Raw genomic sequence first — 20,875 nt, 5'->3', positions numbered from 1 at the left:
TGGCGGTGGACTCATCACCCTGATCCACCACTCCATCTGTTTTGTGGACACAAGTGCCACAACCAAAATTCTCCTCCCTACCACAGATAACACAACAGAAACCCAATCCATTCGTATCCGCACAGGCAACAATTCAACAATGACAATAGTTAACATGTACATTCCCCCCCAATCATCCCCCACAGTTCCAAACACCTTCAGACCTCAACTTAGCCAACTAACCTCAATCCCCAACCTGATCATGGGTGGTGACTTCAACGCCAAGTCGTCTGCCTAGTGTGTCAACAACCCTGACACAGACAGAGGGCTTGATATACAGACTCAATTCGACTCATTGACTATCATGAACAACACGCATAATCATACACATATCCCATACCAAGCCCTCTACACTCCCTCCTCTCCTGATATCACCTTTTGCTCCCCCTGCCTAACCCCAACAACATCATGGAGAGTGGTCGGAGCCCTTGGCTCTGACCACCTTCCAATCATCACCACCAAAACAAGATGCACCCCAGTTGGCCACAGACACACTTACACCAATTACAAGAGAGCTAACTGGGAAGCCTTTACTGAAGAGACAGAACAACATTTTGAAACACTTAACAGTACACCAATCACAAACATAAACAATGCTGTGCACGCTTTTAATACAATCATACAAAACGCAGACAAGAGATACATCCCTAGAGGCAACAGAAAATCACACAACCCCAACTTCACACCAGAAATCCAAGGCCTCATCAGACAACGTGACACACTTAAACACAATACCCCCACACCTATCCCTCAAAACATAGCAGACCAAATACAAACACTAAACACTGTGATTACCAATAAAATACATGAACAAAAAACACAAAATTGGCAAAACTTTATCAATACACTTGATCACAAAACAAACACCAGCAAATTGTACAAAACACTCAACAGCATCACACTATCCAACACTAACACTACACGCTCTCACGCAGCAATAATCACAACAACAGATAATCTACCCTCAAACAGACAACAAGCAAACGCACTCATACGTCATTTTGCACAGACGAGCCATCTTACATCTCACCCTGACGACCGACGCACCATTCGACGTAAGAAAGACTTCCCCACAGACTCAGACTATACACCCTTCATAGACAGTCAGACAAAACTCATAATGCATAATCTCAAGCACTCATCTGCCTGTGGCCCTGATAACATAAGCAACATCCACCTAAAACACATTGGACCACAAGGTATACACGCACTCACAAACATTGCAAACTACAGCTATTCACACAACACTATACCCGACATCTGGAAGCATGGTAAAATAATCACCATTCCAAAACCGAACAAAGACCCAACAATCCCAACATCGCACCGCCCAATCACACTTCTCTGCACCCCCTCTAAAGTCATTGAACGCCTAATACTTAAACTTGTCACACCATATATTCCCCTTGCTGACTCACAACACGGTTTTAGGCCACTACACTCCACAAACACTCTTCTGACAAACCTCACACAAAGAATTTTAGATGGCATCAATTCAGATAGGCCCCACCACAGAACACTTCTTATAACATTGGACATTAGTAAAGCTTTTGATGCTATCCCCCGCCACAACCTAACAAAGAAAATATATAACACAGACATGCACAATAACACCAAAAGATGGCTGGCCAATTATCTGGCAGGCAGGAATGCTCATGTGTCATATAATGGCCAATCATCGCACATCAGAAACATTAAGAACGGAGTACCACAGGGCTCAGTTCTATCCCCCACATTATTTAATCTATACATGCATGACTTACCCACACCAGACACCTCAGAAATACAAATCTCCTCCTACGCAGACGACATAACAATCACATGCACACATCGTAACACAGACAAAGCTGCAGAAATAATCCAGCCTTACCTTGACACACTCAACACATGGTTCATCACAAACAGACTCAAAATAGCTCCAACCAAATCTACAGCAACACTTCTCACCAACTGGACAAAAGAACACAAATACATACCTCATCTCTACATCAACAACACTCTAATACCACACACAAACACACCAAAAATTCTTGGTGTAACATACGATACATCCATGTCTTTCAAACAACACCTCACAAACATAAAAAACAAATGCACACCTAGACTTAACGCACTTAAGTCAATCACTGGAACAACATTTGGACAAAACAAAGAAACTAATGTAACAATATACAAACAATGCATACGCTCAGTGATGAATTATGCGAGTCCTGCATGGGCTCCTAATCTCAGTGAGACACACCACAACACCCTTCAAATCATACAAAACAAAGCCCTAAAAACAATTACAGGCTGCACAAATACAACACCTACAGACCATTTACACCATGAAACAAAAGTCCTCAAAGTCAAGGACCACCTCGACATGAGAGGCACACAAACACTTGCTGCAGCCACCACAAACACATCACACCCGCTACACTACATAGCAGAACACCCACACACACCAAGAAAGATTAAAACTACACCCAAAGACCTTTATTATGCACAGATACTCTCTTCTCTTCCTCCACAACCACCAAATACCAGCCTCCGGAAACATATTCATAATCATATCACTCACCGCTCCATTAACACACTGAAAGACAACACACTGCTGCATGCCAGACCCCCTGATATCCACCCTTCTGAATCCTCTCTCCCACGAAAGGACAGAGTCCACTTGGCCAGACTGCGATGCGGTCACCACCCAGCACTTCTAAGCTACCAGAAGAGGCTGGACGACCGTGTTGTGAAGAGCTGCCCAGGATGTAACACTTCACCCCATACCATACAACACATAATGGAAGACTGCATTATACACAATCATGCATGCAAACAACACAACATACACTCTATAAAGGATTTGTGGGAAAACCCAGTTTCGGCTGTGGCCTTCCTTGGGGAGACGGGACTGCTCGGACAGACAGTCTAGGGAACGACAACAACAACAACAACTCAGGTCAGGTCAACCGGGTAGCTGCTTCAGTTAGCGATATGGCGAGTGAATGTGTCACTGTGTTCAGCGCCGAAGAGGTACAATCTCTACTTAGTAGAATTGAAGCCTTGGAGGATGCTATTAAGTGCCTTAAAGAGGAGAATCGAGTTCTCCGCTCGAAGGCCCTTAATACGGAAGACAAAATTAGCGATGAGCAAGGATGGATTACAGTGAGAAATAAGATGCGGAAAAGTGGAAAAAAGTCCTCACCAGCCCCACTGAAATGCAAAAACTCGTTTCAAGTGCTGGCGAATCTGCAGGAAGAAGGAACTAATGAAATCCAAGAGAAGAAGGAAAGGGCAGACGCTGGATCCCTGCCCACAGGTAAGATTTTGGTAGTAGGGGACAGTCAAGTGAGGTATTTAGACAGGGTTTTCTGCGACAAAGATAGGAAACATAGGATGCATGTGTGTTTCCCTGGCGCGGGCATAGGAGATGTTAGAGATAGGATTGAAGAGTGTCTAGTAGGGGAAGGTAAGGACCCAGTAGTTTGCTTAAGTGCTGGAGGAAATAATATAGGTAAGTTAGGGAGTGAGGAATTATTTGCGCGGTACCGGGATGCGCTAGACAAGATAAAAAATAGGGGAGGTGTTCCTGTAGTATGTGGAATCCTTCCGAGGCGTAGAGTTGGAGGCATGTGGCATTCCAGGGCTATTGCAATGAATTGCAGGCTGGCAAAACATTGTAAGGCCAATGGATGGGCATTTGTCGACAACTGGGACCGCTTTTATGGTAAGAATCACCTATACACAAGGGACGGAGTGCACTTGTCTCCCAGAGGATTTCGGCTCCTTGCTGAATCCCTTGAGCGAGAAGTAGGCATCCTACAGGGTGTTTTCGGGTAGATTATGTGGGAGTAGGGGGGGAAGTATCGGAATATAGTTTAGGCAATAGAAACAACTTAGAGGACTGTGTAAAAAATCACCAAAGCAGGTGGAGGGAAGATAAACTTAAAGTTTAAAGTTTACTATACAAATAGCAGGAGCATAATTAACAAAATTGATTTGCTGTGAGGTAAAGCATGCGTAGAAAATTTCGATATTATAGCTATTACTGAATCCTGGATCAACATGGCTGATAAACATTTCCTTCCGGAAATCGAAATAGAAGGATATAATTTTTTTCATAAGGATAGGGTCGGCAGGAATGGGGAGGTGTAGCACTTTTCGTTAAAAATACATTAAACTGTATTATCAACAATTCGATTAAGGAAGAGGACTGTACGGAATCTATTTGGGTAGAGATTATAGGCAAGAATAAGAAAGTTATTATTGGCGTCTTGTATAGATCTCCTAACCTCAGCCTTGGGCAGACTGATTCCCTGATTCATGAAATTCACAGAGCGTCCCAGTACAAAAACGTAATCATGGGAGATTTTAACTATAGAAACATTGACTGGGAAACTTTAATAGATCATGAAGTGAAGAAATTCCTAGATGTGGTGCAGGATAATTTCCTAAAACAAATGATTACCGATCCTACGAGGGGACAAAATACCCTGGACTTAATTCTAACAAATAATGAGCACCAAATTAGCAGCGTAATAGTGGGAGATAGTCTAGGCTTTCGCGATCATCAAGAAATAAGATTTAATGTTATTTGGGAAAAAATAAAAAGTACGAATAACGTTCAAGTACCAGACTTCAGGAAAGCAAACTTTGACAATATAAAAACCTATTTGAAATTGAATACGAAAAGCCAGGCGGACGTTTCAGACATTCATGATTCTCGTCGCGGGGCTGGTAGTCAGGTGTGGGTCATGGAGGGTAATATGCATACCTTAGGTCAGGTCTGGGTCAAGGAGGGTAATATGCATACCTTAGGTCAGGTCAATTGGGGGCGAGGGCCCAACAGTCAGGTCAGTAATTTAAATGAAATGTATAACAATCTAACTGATCTAATTATTAATGCACAAAATACATTTATCCCCCTAAAGTCAATACGGAAAAATAGTAATACTCCCAAATGGATGACGGACAGATTGAAACATGAGATCGGAATGAAAAGAGGACTTAACGTAAAAACGAAAATGGGGAATCACACCTTAGATCAAGATATAACGAAATGGCAAAGCTGGTTAAAAGGAATACATGTTCAGCGAAACGTAATTATGAAATCAAGGTTGCCAGTCAAGCAAAATCCAACCCAAAGGGTTTCTTTCACCTCTATAGAACAAAAAATAAAGAAAGAATAGGACCAATTAAAAACGATGAAAATGTCATGATTGAATCGGAAGAAAAAATGAGTGAGGAGTTTAACAATTATTTTCTATCGGTGTTTACTAATGAGAGGTTAGATAAAGTACCTGACTGCGATCCGATTTTCAGAGGGGATGAAGAAAGTAGTCTAACTAATATCAGCATTAGTAAAGAAGAAGTAGTCAAGCAGATTGACAGACTTGAAGCTACAAAATCTCCGGGTCCAGACGAAATTTTTCCAAGAATGCTTAAAGAGTGTAAATTTGAAATCTGCGACCAGTTAACTGAAATATTCAATAAATCGGTAGACACTGGTTCTGTTCCAACTGCTTGGAGGCAGGCAAATGTTGTTCCTGTTTTTAAGAAGGGAGATAGATTGTCTATATGCAACTACAGGCCAATCAGTTTGACATCGGTTATAGGAAAAATGCTTGAATCAATAATAGTAAATAGACTCAGAGAACACATTGAAGGGCATAATTTAATTCGTGTTTCACAGCATGGTTTCTCCAAGGGTAAGTCATGTGTGACTAATCTTCTATCCTTTTACACTAAGGTATATAAGGCGTCAGACAACAATGAATATTACGATGTTATTTACCTTGACTTTAGCAAAGCGTTCAACAAAGTGCCACACCAGAGACTACTAAATAAAATCAAAGCCCATGGCATAGGAGGAAAAGTGTTAGAATGGATTAGATCTTGGATTAGTAACAGAAAACAGCGGGTCACCATAAATGGAATAAAATCTAGGTGGGGCAATGTTACTAGCGGGGTACCCCAGGGCTCGGTTTTGGGTCCCTTATTGTTCATTATGTATATAAACGACTTAGATGAAGGGTTAAATAGTGATGTTAGTAAGTTTGCGGACGACACTAAAATAGGACGCCTAATTAGGTCAGGAGACGACGCCCAGATTCTGCAGGATGACCTTAATAAGCTGTTAACATGGTCGGTGAAATGGCAAATGAACTTCAATATCTCTAAGAGTAGCGTGTTAAACGTAGGGCTACACAACCCCGAAAATAGATACAACTTAGATAATACGTTTTTAGAAAAATCTGAGTGCGAGAGGGACTTGGGAGTTCTGGTGAGTCCGGACCTTAAAACCAGGAAGCAGTGTATTAGCGCCAGAAATAAAGCTAACAGAGCATTAGGCTTCATTGCTAGGACGGTAACGAATAGAAGTGCAGAGGTAATTATTAAACTCTATTTAGCGATAGTTAGACCCATCCTTGACTATGCGGTACAGTTTTGGTCTCCGTCCTACAGAATGGACGTAAATTCACTAGAATCAGTACAGAGAAGAATGACCAAAATGATACAAGGACTCGGAAATTTGCCTTACAAAGAGAGTCTTAGGCACCTAAACTTACACTCTCTGGAAAGACGCAGAGTGCGGGGTGATCTAATAGAGGTGTTCAAGTGGATCAAAGGCTATAACAAGGGTGATGCAAACAAGGTCATCATAATAAAACAACAGGACAGGACTCACAGTGATGGGTATAAACTGGACAAATTTAGATTTAAGAAGGAAATAGGCAAGAATTGGTTTACTAATAGGGTGGTCGATGAATGAAATAAACTTAGTAACCATGTAGTAAGCGCTGAAACTATCAGTTGTTTTAAAAAACGATTAGACAACTTTATGGATGGGGATGACAGGTGGTGATGGATATGGAGCTGCCTAGTGTAGACCTTATGGTCTTTTGCAGTCTCCTTTATTTCTTATGTTCTTATGTTCTTATCATACTTCTCAGACACCTCATCTCAAACACATTCAAACTCCTTCTCTCTTCCTCTCTTATGTTCCATGTTTCTGCCCCATACAGTGCTGTTGGCACAATCACTCCTTCATATAGTCTCCTCTTAGCATCCATTCCCAAATGTCTATCCCTCATTACACTTTTTAATCCACCAAGGCATTTACTCGCTTCTCTCAATCTACTTTCTATGTCCACCTTCACTCCACCTTTTCCTGCCACATTTGCACCCAAGTATCTAAAACTATCCACTTCCTCCAGTCGCTCTTCTTTAATGCTCACTTCCAGACTACTGCCACTTTCACCCCTTGTACATCTCATCACCTTACTTTTACCCACATTTATCTTCAGCTTTCTTTTATCACACTCTCCCAAACTCTGTCACCAACTTCCTCAATCCCTCCTCCGATCCTGCCACAAGCGCAGTGTCGTCTGCAAACAACAGCTGGCTCACCTCCCACTTTTCTCCATTTGCTTTAACCATCTCTAATCCCTGACCCATTACCCTTGCATTTGCCTCTCGCCTTACCCCATCCATGTACAAGTTGAACAGTCAGGGTGACATAACGCATCCTTGACGAAGTCCCAACTTTACCTCAAACCACTCACTCTCTCCATTTCTAATCCTGACACAAGCTCTACTACTCTCATAAAAACTCTTGACAGCTCCTAAAAGCTTTCCTCCTATCCCGTATATCTGCAAAACCTCCCACAGTGCCTTTCTGTCTACCCTGTCATAAGCCTTTTCCAGATCCATAAAAGCCCAAAAAACATCCTTCCCCTTTCCTATAGCTTTCTCACATATGTCTTACCACAAAAATCTGATCTACACAACCTCTAGCTATCCCAAATCCACACTGTTCCTCACCAATTACTCCTTCTCTTCCTCTCCTAATCTTCTCAATCAAGATCCTCCCATAAGCCTTCCCAACTACACTTAACAAGCTAATCCCTCTGAAACTACTACATTCACACTTGTCGCCTTTACCCTTGTAAAGTGGAACTATACAGGCACTCCTCCAGTCCTCTGGCACTCTACCCTCTCTCCAACAAACATTAAATAACCTCACCAACCAGTCCACCATCACTGTACCTCCTTTTTTTTTTTTAGACATTCTGCCATGGCATCCATCCAGACCAGATGCCTTACCTGCTTTCATCATCTTAACAACTGCCTCCACTTCATTCTTCCTTATTTCTCCTCCATTTTCCTCACTCATCACTCTCATTTTCTTAGCATTTCCCGCTGCATCTATCTTTCCCTCCCTATCCTCCTTCACATTTAGCAACTCACTAAAAAATTCAGCCCATCTTCCCCTTACTGCCTTCTCTTCCATTATCATCTCTCCATCTGCACCTTTTACCTTTTCTTCTCTACTTGATTTGCCTCCTCTTCCTCTCTTAACTTCTTTCCAAAACATCTTTTTATTACTTTCTGTTAGGTTTTTATTTAAGCTTGCTTACAATAGGGCTCTTGGCGGGTGACTGACTACCCGCGCTTGCGGTAGTCTCTACGAGCGTGACTCGCAGTTGCCAGCTCTCACAATAAAAACTCCTACATCTCCCCCTCAAGATTGTGAGGGAAAAACAAAACAAATACCTTGACAATCTGATTACATTGAACAAGACAATATAAATGGGAATTCCAATGACATACAATATGAACAGGGGTAATCAGGGGTAATCAGGGGGTGGGGTGAGAATGAGGGGCTCAGGTGGTTGTGACGGCGCGTTAGCATTGCAGGAGTTACATGTGGCCCTGTAATGCTGCAGGTCACCCTCCATTCCAGGCCAGTACACCGTCTGTCTGGCTCTTCTTAGCATGGAGTCGAGGCCCTGATGGCTGGCGTGAAGGCTAGAAGCCACTCGTTGTCGCAGAGCCTCAGGGATGACAAGCCGCACACATCCCTGATCATAGGTATAGGTGACTAGGCCACGGGACACTGCCAGTCTGTCTCGTACACCGTAGAAGGGCCGCAGGCAGGCGGGCTCCCATGATCTGTGGGGCTCCCAGTCGCCGCTGCTCACTCTTAACACCAGTGACTGGTTGGTGTGGTCCTCAAGGGCCGTTTGCAGCACCATCTCTTCGTCGATGGTGGCGCACCCACTCAGGTCAAGGGCGGCTACAGTAGCTGCTGACATGGCTGCGGCGATAGCGACGTCTTCTTCTTCATCCATCTCGTCCGGATTAGACTTGGCCACGGGATACCTGGATAAGAAGTCGGCTGCCGCGTTGTGTTTCCCCGGCAGAAAGCGCATGGTGAACCTGTACTGCAGGGTCTGCTCCTTCAGACGAAACAGCCGTGGGTTGGTGATGTCCTTGAGGGCCTTGTCGCCAAAGAGCCTAACTAGGGGCCGGTGGTCTGGCGATAACCAGGTTGGGGCACCCCAGGAGGAAAAGCCGGGCTTTACGCAGGCACCACGCTACCGCCAAAGCTTCCCCCTCCACCGGTGCATATCCCGACTCGGCCGGGGTAAGGTGCCGGCTCCCGCATAATGCCAGGCGCCAGCCTCCCTTGCAGCAGTGTGGAGCAGTGGCTGGCGGGCATGAGCAGTACTGCTGCATCACCACGAACCCGATGCCGTCCTTGCACCAGTCCGTGATGGCGATGGTAGGTCGGATCATGTCGTAGTATGCTAACCCCTGTTTGGCTAGCTGACAGATGATCTCTTTGGCTTGTGTGAATCTATTCTGGAGACACTCGTCCCAGTAGACAACCTTACCTGCTGGTTTTTTCAGCAGATCCCTGAAGGGCGCCATAAGAGGGGCAGTGGCCAGGAAGGGCGCCAGTTGGTTCACAAAGCCAAACCAGGAGCGCACGTTTGTGATGGACGGTTTTTCTGGCATCTTAAAGTCCCTGATGGCAGTAAGGCGCTCTGTAGTCGGTTTGTATGTGTCCCAATCCAAGTGGTAGCCAGCGAAGTCGACCTCCCTTTGGCAGAAGCGAAATTTCTCCGGCTTTAGTGTCACTCCAGCCTTGGCACATACTTCCAAAAAGTCGAAGGCATGCCAGAAGGCCTTTTCTATGCCTGCGTCATAGAGGAGTGTGTCGTCCACGCACTTGTATTTCCGCGGCAGGTCGATGATGGCGTCGAATCTTTTGGTATATGCATCCCCCGCTGCGCAGTGTCCCATGGGCGTCCGGCAATACTGGTACCTGCCCCACGGTGTGATAAACGTAGCGAGGCGCCTGCTCTCCTCGTCCAGTTCCACCTGGTGGAATCCCCAGTGCGCATCTGCCACGGTTTTGTAGGAGTGTGACGGGACCCCAGAGGCCATGTCAAACGGGGCAGGGGTGTGGTGAGTCTCTCGTAGGCAGCATGCGTTGAGTTTCTGGAAGTCGACCGTGCGGCGCGGCTTGCCAGACTTTTTTGCCACCACGACCATCCTGGCACACCACTCTGTGGCCTCTCCCGCGGGGACAGGACGGATCACGCCTCTCTGGACGTCCTCATCCAGCTGTTGCTTGACCTCCGCTTCCCAATGTTACGGGACGGGGGCGGGAGTGTGGCAGGCATAAGGGACAGCGTTGGGTGATAGGTGGATATGATGAGGGGGCCCCGCCATGATCGGCAGCGGATACCTGTCGGTGTCGAAGGACGATGTCGAGAAGTGGCCGAGCAGCCATTCCTGTAGCCTCGGCACGTTTTCCTCGAGAGGAGGGAAAGGCATGGTTGCTGGTCTGGGTGGCGGACCCCGGCTGTCGCTGCTCCCCCCGCCCACGCTCGCTATGGTCGGTAGTGGCGGATGCGGAAAACCTTCGTGTACCAGGCCCAGATCCTTGCAGGCGGCGAGGGACAGATAGACCTGCCGCACAGACCGTACGAAATACACCTCCTGTTGGGTGGAGCGGCCAGGGATGCTAAAGTGGCAGGTTATGGTCCCCAAGGTTGGTAGGTTAATATTGGCGAGGTCGCGCAGGCCAGTGCGTCCCTTAAGTTGCCTGGGCGAGAGGCCCAGAGCTTTCAACAGCTTGGGTCCCGCTACACATACCTGCGCGCCTGTATCTGCGATGGCTGTGGTGGAGTGCTGTGTGTCGCCATCCGGCCCGGAGACGATGACTTGAAGCCGTGGCTGGCTCATCACCCCGGCGGTCGCTACCACAGCACTGGCCACAGCGTCCTTCTTCGCAGGCTTCTTACCCCCTTTGCACACTTTCTGGAAGTGGCCCAGCTTTCCACAAGCAAGACACGTGGCGTTTGCTGCCGGGCAAGCTGCCCTACCGGGCTGGTGTCGGTCACCGCAGTGCCAACAAGGGCGGTGGCGGGCTTTCCCGGGACCAGCAGCAGCGATGACGTCGTCGTCACTCGCAGCGTCGTGCATGACGTCACCCGCGGCAGCCTCGGGATGGCGGTTTGGCGGGAAATCATGCGCGTCCCTCTGAGCTGCTTCAAATGCCACACAGTAAGATCTGAGGCTGTAAACCTCTTTGAATTGAGCGTAGCACTGTAATACCTCGCGTCTTAGGGTTGGTTCACGCAACCCAGCAATGAGCTTCCGCACTAACATGTATTCACTTAAACTCGCGTCACAGCTTGGGCACTGAAAAGCACAATCTAACACCATCTGGGAACACTTCGTGAAGTAATCGCCCACCGACTCCCCCGAGGCCTGCTTGACACTAAAGAAGTCCGACCACTGTACTGCCTGGTTCGCCGCACGCAACACTAATTTGCTGACGTTCTCCAGGGCCTCGGCAGCGGGAAGGGTGTCCCAACGAGCCTTGGGGAACCTGGCGTCGAGCGCCTTTTGGAGCCTTGGGGCACATAAAAGCCGGATGTAGCGCGCGGCGTCGCCGTCGCCGACAGCGTTGAGCTCGATCCAATCTTCCAAGGACCGACGCCATGACCTGAAGTCTGCTGTAGTCATGTCCAGGTCGCACTTCTCCAACCCAGCTGTGCTAAGGGCCTTGCGGCTTGGTGTCCCCATCGCCGCCATGTTTCGCTGCAAAGCCGCTATGGCTCCCTGCTGGGACAGTAAGAGCGTCTGAGCCTGTGCTAGGAGGCCTCCTTCCCTCCGTCTACCTGATGTGGCAGGGAGCCTAGGGCGTCTCGGGGTGGTCATCGTAGATGCGTAGGAAGGATTATCACTGCGCCATGTTAGGTTTTTATTTAAGCTTGCTTACAATAGGGCTCTTGGAGGGGGACTGACTACCCGCGCTTGGGGTAGTCTCTACGAGCGTGACTCGCAGTTGCCAGCTCTCACAATAAAAACTCCTACACTTTCAAAATTTTCTGTCATACTCTTACACCATTTCACATCTGCTCTCCTCTTTGCCTCCTTTACCTTTTGCTTTACTTCTCTTTTCTTTTCTTTGTACCTCTCATATGACTCCCTCGGCCTATTTTGTAACCAATCTGTGAAAGCTCGCTTCTTCTCTTCTGCAACATTTTTTATTTCCTCATCCTACCATTCACTACCCTTCCTTCTATTTCCTCCTGTCCTTCTTGTTCCACACACCATCTTTGGACTTATAAATGTGACTAATATTTTTTTTACCATTACTTCATCCAAGTAATTAAAAGCCACCTTTATTGATCTTAGTAAATTGTAGGTTTCTCCAACTATTTTGTTTATATATTTGTCTGGAGTCATGGCTTTGGTGATAATTACTCCTAGGTCCTTTTCAGAGCTCTCTTTACTTTCTTTGTACTGATTTTTATATTGCCCTAATGGTCTTTTTTTAGTTTTTCCAAACTCAATATACATTTCTTGATGTTGAAGTTGAGTTCCCACTTTTGGCTCCATTCACAGACTTTGTCCAGGTCTCTGTAGCAATTCAGTCTTTTTCTGTACTTACTTTCTTTAATAGCTTTGCATCGTCTGCAAAGTTCATATAACATTTAACACCTTCATCCAAGTCATTTATATATATATATATATATATATATATATATATATATATATATACATATATATATATATATATATATATATATATATATATATATGTGTGTGTGTATATATATATATATATATATATGTATGTATATATATATATATGTATATAATGTATATATGTATATGTATATATATATATATATATATATATGTATATATATATATATATGTATATATATATATATATATATATATATGAATATCTAGGGAGCAGATTCTCTGGTATGCATGTGTTGTTAAGGTCGACAGCATTAAGGAGGTTGTTAATACCCATAAGAAGATTAACAACCTCCTTAATGCTATCGACTTTAACAACACATGTATATATATATATATATATATATATATATATATATATATATATTACAAAGGATTACAAAGGCGAAGCATGCCGACAGGAGACCTTTTGATCCATATCTAGGTCGGATGCGAAAAAAAAAATCATATTAATAAAATAATAAATAAAAACTATGATAATGTAAATAACAAATAAAATACATAAATAAATGCATAGGTATAGTTAAATAATAAACAAACAGGTAAATAGTAAATAATAATAAATTGACATATAACTAATAATAAATGAAAATCAGACAGACAAATGATAACAAAACAAAAACAAATAATATAAGATAAATTATAATCATTACAGCATCTTAGGTATTTATCTAAATCAGTGATTCTTAACCTGGGGGGCGCGCCTCCCTAGGGAGGCATAAGTGATTTTCAGGGGGGGCACGCGAGGCTCAGGAGAAAAGTAGAAATTTGACCAGTTGCATGTTACTTGATAAGAAATGGGTCAGTAATGTAGAGGTAAGTTTATGAGATAGATTTAAATGAGTGCATAGAGGGTTTAGGAAGAAATGTCAATGTAATAGTACTGGGAGACCTTAATGCTAGAGTGGGAAATGGTCCAATCGATGGAGTGGTTGGGAAGTGTGGAGTTCCAGGAAAGAATCGTAGTGGAGAGTTGATGGTGGAAATGTGTCTAGAAAGAGAGTTGATGATAGCAAATACAGTGTTTCGGAAGAAAGTCAAGCATAAGTACACATGGGAGAGGGTGGTGGAGGGAAGGGTGGTAGATAGAGCGCTAATGGATTATGTAGTGGTAAATAGGATTATGATAGGAAGAGTTAAGGATGTACATGTGCTAAGGGGAGAGGGTGGGGGAATATCAGATCATTTTTTGGTGGAAGGTAAGTTGAGAGTGGAGGATAGATGGAGAAGGAGGAAAGGGACAAAAGGTAGGGAGGTTCTTAGAGTGAACTCCTTGAATGAAAAGGAAAAGGAGAAGGAGTACGAAAAGAAGCTGAAGGAGGAGTGGGAGGGAGTAAAGGATAGAGCAGAGATGGGTGTGGAGGAGGAATGGGGATGGTTCAAGGAGGGAGTCTTAAAGTGTGCAAGGATGGTGTGTGGAACAAGAAGGACAGGGGGAAATAGAAGAAAGGGTAGTGAATGGTGGGATGAGGAAACAAAGAAGGTTGTAGAAGAGAAGAAGCGAGCATTCACAGATTGGTTACAAAAGAGGACAGGGGAGCCATATGAGACGTACAAAGAAAAGAAAAGAGAAGTAAAGCAAAAGGTAAAGGAGGCAAAGAGGAGAGCAGATGTGAAATGGGGTAGGAGTATGACAGAAAATTTTGAAAGTAATAAAAAGATGTTTTGGAAAGAAATTAAGAGAGGAAGAGGAGGCGAATCAAGTAGGGAAGAAAAGGTAAAAGGTACAGATGGAGAGTTGATAATGGAAGAGATGGCAGTGAGGGAAAGATGGGCAGAATATTTTAGGGAGTTGCTGAATGTGAAGGAGGATAGGGAAGGAAAGATAGCTGCAGTGGGAAATACGAAGAAAATGAGAGTGATGAGTGAGGAGAATGGAGGAGAAATAAGGAAGGATGAGGTGAAGACAGTTGTAAAGATGATGAAAGCAGGTAAGGCACCTGGTCTGGATGGATGTCATGCAGAATGTCTGAAAAAGGGAGGTTCAGTGATGGTGGACTGGTTGGCGAGATTATTTAATGTTTGCTGGAGAGAGGGTAGAGTACCGGAGGACTGGAGTAGTGCCTGTATAGTTCCTCTTTACAAGGGAAAAGGGGACAAGTGTGAATGTAGTAATTTCAGAGGGATTAGCCTGTTGAGTGTAGTAGGGAAGGCTTATGGGAGAATCTTAATTGAGAGGATTAGGAGAGGAACAGAAGGAGTAATTGGTGAGGAACAGTGTGGTTTTAGGACGGGTAGAGGTTGTGTAGATCAGATCTTTGTGGTAAGACAGATATGTGAGAAAGCTATAGGAAAGGGGAAGGATGTTTTTTGGGCTTTTATGGATCTGGAAAAGGCTTATGATAGGGTAGACAGAAAGGCACTGTGGGAGGTTATGCAGATTTATGGGATAGGAGGAAAGCTTTTGGGAGCTGTCAAGAGTTTTTATGTGAGTAGTAGAGCATGTGTTAGGATTGGAAATGGAGAGAGTGAGTGGTTTGAAGTAAAGGTGGGACTTCGTCAAGGATGCGTTATGTCGCCCTGGCTGTTCAACTTATACATGGATGGGGTGGTGCGAGAGGTGAATGCTAGGGTAGTGAGTCAGGGATTGGAGATGGTTAAAGAAAATGGAGAAAAGTGGGAGGTGAGCCAGCTGTTGTTTGCGGACGATACTGCGCTTGTGGCAGGGTCAGAGGAGGGATTGAGGAAGCTGGTGGCAGAGTTTGGGAGAGTATGTGATAGAAGAAAGCTAAAGATAAATGTGGGTAAAAGTAAGGTGATGAGATGTACAAGGGGTGAAAGTGGCAGTAGACTGGAAGTGAACATTAAGGGAGAGCGACTGGAGGAAGTGGATAGTTTTAGATACTTGGGTGCAAGTGTAGCAGGAAAAGGTGGAGTGAAGGTGGAGGTAGAATGTAGATTGAGAGAAGCGAGTAAATGCCTTGGTGGTTTAAAGAGTGTAATGAGAAATAGACATTTGGGAATGGATGCGAAGAGGAGACTGTATGAAGGAGTGATTGTGCCAACAGCACTGTATGGGGCAGAAACGTGGAACATAAGAGAAGAAGAGAGAAGGAGTTTGAATGTGTTTGAGATGAGGTGTCTGAGAAGTATGGTGGGGGTTACTAGGCTAGATAGAGTGAGAAATGAGGAGGTGAGGAGGAGAACAGGGGTGAAAAAGGATTTGGGAGAGAGGGTTTATGAAAGAATATTAGGATGGTTTGGACACATGGAAAGAATGAGTGAAGAAAGACTAGTAAAAGAGGTATGGAAGGCAGATGTGGAGGGAGTGAACATGAGGGGACGTCCTAGGATGAGGTGGATGGATGGGGTGAAGGGGGCTTTGGGGAAGAGGGGAATGTCTGTTGAGGAAGGAAGGGAGAGGACGGAAGACAGAGGTGAGTGGAGAATGGTTGTATATGGATGATGTTGTGACTGCATGAGGAGAAATGGGCTGGGGGGTGGGGGGTGGGGTAGTATGTGTGAGTAAATTTTGACGCAGCCCGAAGGGATTTCTCCCCGTCCTCTCCTTATATGCAAAGGGGGACGGAGAGGGGGGGTCGCCAATTAAATGAAGCGGCCTTGCTGTGGATGTACTGTGTCTTGCGACACTGCTTCTGACCCAGGGCGGTGGGCGGGGTGCAGGGATGACCCGTCATCCAGGAGGTGCTCAGATGAGAGGAAGGGTGGGAGGGGTGTGGAGTGTATTTGGGAATGAAATGGGGGGGAGTGTTTTTATGCCTTTCCCTTTTTGGCTACCTCCCTTGGAAGGGGGAAAAAGCCTTGGTATATGTATGTAAGTTTATGAGATAATGCAGAAGTATCGTCGTCACTAACTTTATTTTCAAAAGTCTCCCAGCCATACAAATTTTCCAATGTATTGACCCCCCCCTCCCTGCAAGGGGTGGTCTATAGATGCAAGGGGGGCGTGGAGGAAAAGAACAGTTCCTAGAGGGGGCGTGGTAGTAAAAAGGCTAAGAACCACTGATCTAAATGATTCTCAAAGCTTCGAACTGAACTACATTTCACTACCTGTGCAGGAAGTTTATTCCATTCATTAACTACACGGTTGGCAAAGTTGTTTCTACCTACTTCCAAATTGAATCTATTTCCGGACAGTTTGAGACCATTGTTTCTTGTCTGATTATCATTCAATGTAAAAATTTGGTCACTTTTGATGTTGTCAATTCCCTTTAGAATTTTAAAGACCTGTATCAAGTCACCTCTGAGTCTACGCTTTTTTAAAGAAAACAGATTCATATGTTTTAGTCGATTTTCGTATGATTTATTTTTGATATTTGGAATCAGTTTTGTGGCTCGCCATTGTACTTTTTCCAGTCTGTCAATGTCTTTAATGAGATTCGGTGACCATACGGAAACAGCATATTCCAAATGTGGACGAACTAACAATTTATATAGCTTGTTAATGAGTGATGGACTTTTGAAATCAAAAGATCGCGCAATCAGTCCTAGAATCTTATTTGCTTTCTCAGAGGCTGAAATACACTGCTTGGATGATTTGAGGTCGTTACTGATAATTACGCCAAGATCTTTTTCACTATCCACTTTTGTTAACGAATTTCCAAATAACTTGTAATCGTACTTACTGTTATTTTTACCTATGTGCATTACCTTGCATTTACTTGTGTTAAATTTCATTAGCCACTTTTCAGACCATTGCTGTAATTTATCTAAATCTTCTTGAATATCTAATTGGTTTGGGTGATCATTTGCCACGCTGCACAGTTTTGTATCATCAGCAAATTTGGAAACAGTAGATTTTAGTCCATTGTCTATATCATTTATATATACTATGAATAGAAGTGGCCCAAGAACGGAACCCTGAGGAACTCCACTTGCAACACTTTTCCATCCAGAAGTTTTTCCATTTAAAACAACTCTCTGTTTTCGACCATTCAACCAATTACTAGTCCAACCTAATAGGCTACCACTTATTCCATGCAAAGCTAATTTAGTAAGTAGTCTTTTGTGTGGGACGGTATCAAAAGCTTTTGTAAAGTCTAGATATACTAAATCTGTTTTGTTTCTTTTGTCATAATTCAAGATAACTGTGTTGTAGAATTCGAGTAAGTTAGTCACACAAGAACGTTTCCGTCTGAAACCATGCTGGCTATCATCAAATGGTTACTTTCTAAATGATGTTTGATAGCATCTCTGATGATACATACATATACCAAGGCTTTTTCCCCCTTGCAAGGGAGGTAGCCAAAAAGGGAAAGGCATAAAAACACTCCCACCCATTTCATCCCTAAATACACTCCACACCCCTCCCACCCTCCCTCTCATCTGAGCACCACCTGGATGACGGGTTATCCCTGCACCTTGCCCACCGCCCTGGGTCAGAAGCAGTGTCTGATGATAGTTTCCATTATTTTTCCTACGATTGAAGTCAAATTTATAGGCCTATAGTTATTTGGTTTCTTTTTGTCACCTTTTTTTGAATATGGGAGTAATGTTAGCTATCTTCCATTCTCTTGGGACATCTCCGGATATGATGGATTTCTTGAAAATAATTTCTAATGGAACAACAATCTCATTTTTCATTTCCTTTAAGGTTCTTGGATGCCGACCGTCAGGCCCTGAGTTTATCTATACACCTTTTAATTTTTTCTTTTGTTATATCTACCGTAGTAAGTTTACCCTAGACTTTTCACAGGTTTCAGTTTGGAATTCACTTTGAGGTGTTTCGTTTACGAATACCAAGCTAAAATAATTGTTTAAGATATTACACATTCCTTCATTTGAATATTCAAGTTGACCATCAGCAGATAATAGTGGAACAATGTGATTCCTAACAACCTTTTTATCTCTAATGTAACTATAAAATTCTTTGGGATTCTCTTTGGATTTATCAGCAATGTTCATTTCGTATTGTTGTTTTCTTTTTCTTATTGTCTTTTTTAAATCTCTCTGTATTGATACATAACTTTCATAGTCATTAGATGCACCCGAGCACTTATATTTCTTATAAGCCTGTCTCTTTTTAGCAATACTTTTTTCAGTTTCTTTGTCGAGCCACTTTGGGCGAGCCTGATTTGAGGGACGTCTGTCCTTAAAAGGAATGTAAGTTTGAATCATCTTAGTGAGCGTATTTTGAAATATTTCCCACATCTGATCTACAGGGCTTTCATTTAATTTTGCCTCCCAATCTGTAAGCTGAAGCTCCTGACGTAGTCCTATGAACTGAGCTTTACTGAAATCGGGTATTTTAGAAACACAAGTATCTATTCTAAAATTGTTTAGGAGTTTGAATCTAACTAGGTTGTGATCGCTATTTGCAACAGATTCACCGACTTCTACATCAGTTACCATGCTTTCGTGGCTAGTGATCAAAAGATCGAGTAAGTTTCCGTATCTTGTGGGCTCTTTTACATGCTGAATTAAGTAATTGTCACCAAGAAAATCAAACAAGCGACTACCTGTATGGCTATGTTCAAGGGTCATCCAATCAATGTCAGTAAAATTGAAATCACCCATTATCAATAAATCCCGGTTGCAGAAACTAGACAGTTCTTGAAATAACAGTTTGTTGTCTGCTAATGATAATGTCTTTGGCCTATATATTACACCTATATTCATTTTTTGTCCATTTGTTTGGGTCAACTCAACCCACAAACTATCATATGCATCCTGTTTAACTTTCTCTAAAACACAAGCATGAACATTGTTTTTAACGTACAATAGAACACCCCCACCTTTCTTGTGGTTTCTATCCTGATGAAAGTGTTTAAATCCCACAATATTAAATTCAGCTTCGAACTCTGTACCATTTAACCATGTCTCAGTTATTGCTATCATATCGAGATTTTCGCTTTTGACATACGCCTGTATTTCTTGAAATTTGTTTCTAATACTACGAGCATTAAAGTACATGGTTTTAAGAAACTCGTGATTATTTCTTTTTGACACATTTTGAGTTTCAATATCATGTCTTGCATTATCATTTTGTTTTTCATTTATACCTTGCTCTGTATTAATATTTGGTCCTTCATTGACGTTCAATGCCTCATTAACATTTCTCCCATCAAAATTAACATTTCCCCCATCCTGGACATTTGGTTGATCACGGTCATCCGGTCTCTCTTGTACATTTTGTCCCCCTACGTCACCGTGATTCACGCCGGCCTCCCGTCGTTCAGTGACATTATGTCCGACATCCCTTTCTAAAATTATATTTTGTCCTCCAGTGACATTATATCCTACCATGATATTTTTTCCTCCACTATAATTACATCCCATTGTGATCTTTTGTCTTCCACTGTCATTACATCCTATCATGATATTTTGGCCTTCATTGACATTCTGTCCAGTATCCCTTCCCTAAAATTATATTTTGTCCTTCACTGACATTATATCCTACCGTGATATTTTCTCCTCCATTATCATTACATCCTATCGTGATATTTAGTTCTCCACTATCATTACTTCCCATCGTGATCTTTTGTCCTCCTTTGTCATTACATCCCATTGTGACATTTTGTCCTATGACATTACATCCTATCATGATATTTTGGCCTTCATGGACATTCTGTCCGGTATCCCTTCCTAAAATTATATTTTGTCCTTTACTGACATTATATCCTTTTGTGATATTTTCTCCTCCATTATCATTACATCCTATCGTGATATTTTGTTCTCCACTATCATTACTTCCCATCATGATCTTTTGTCCTCCACTGTCATTACATCCCATTGGGACATTTTGTTCTATGACATTACATCCTAATGTGACATTTCGTCCTCTAGCGACATTATATCCTAAAATTATATTTTGTCCTATACTGGCACATTGTTCTACATTAATGCTATACTCTACACTGTTTTCCCAAGTACATACTATTTCCCCTTCCCTTTGGGCTTCTACCCTAAAAAAGGAGCTAATTCATTACAAACCCCCACAATGAGGTTTGTAAGAACATCTTTGCCTCTGCGGGTAAGGTGGATCCCATCAGAACCGTAAAGGTCATGGCGCCTAGAAAAGAGATACCAAGGATCAAGA

At 43.3% G+C, this 20,875-nt stretch overlaps 1 protein-coding gene and 1 pseudogene across 5 annotated transcripts in view; one reads left to right on the top strand and one right to left on the bottom strand.

Moving 5' to 3' along the window:
* LOC143041758 (tudor domain-containing protein 7-like) overlaps positions 1–20,875 on the top strand; it is a 566,748-nt gene that overhangs the window by 390,913 nt on the left and 154,960 nt on the right. The gene's annotated exons all lie outside the window — the stretch shown is intronic.
* On the bottom strand, positions 7,567–12,238 carry LOC143041757 (uncharacterized; annotated as a pseudogene).

The sequence above is a fragment of the Oratosquilla oratoria genome, chromosome 32 (assembly GCF_046742065.1).
Source record: "Oratosquilla oratoria isolate Oo_2021 chromosome 32, ASM4674206v1, whole genome shotgun sequence".
NCBI classification, from domain to species: domain Eukaryota; kingdom Metazoa; phylum Arthropoda; class Malacostraca; order Stomatopoda; family Squillidae; genus Oratosquilla; species Oratosquilla oratoria.
This window is presented reverse-complemented; position numbering and strand designations above follow the sequence as displayed.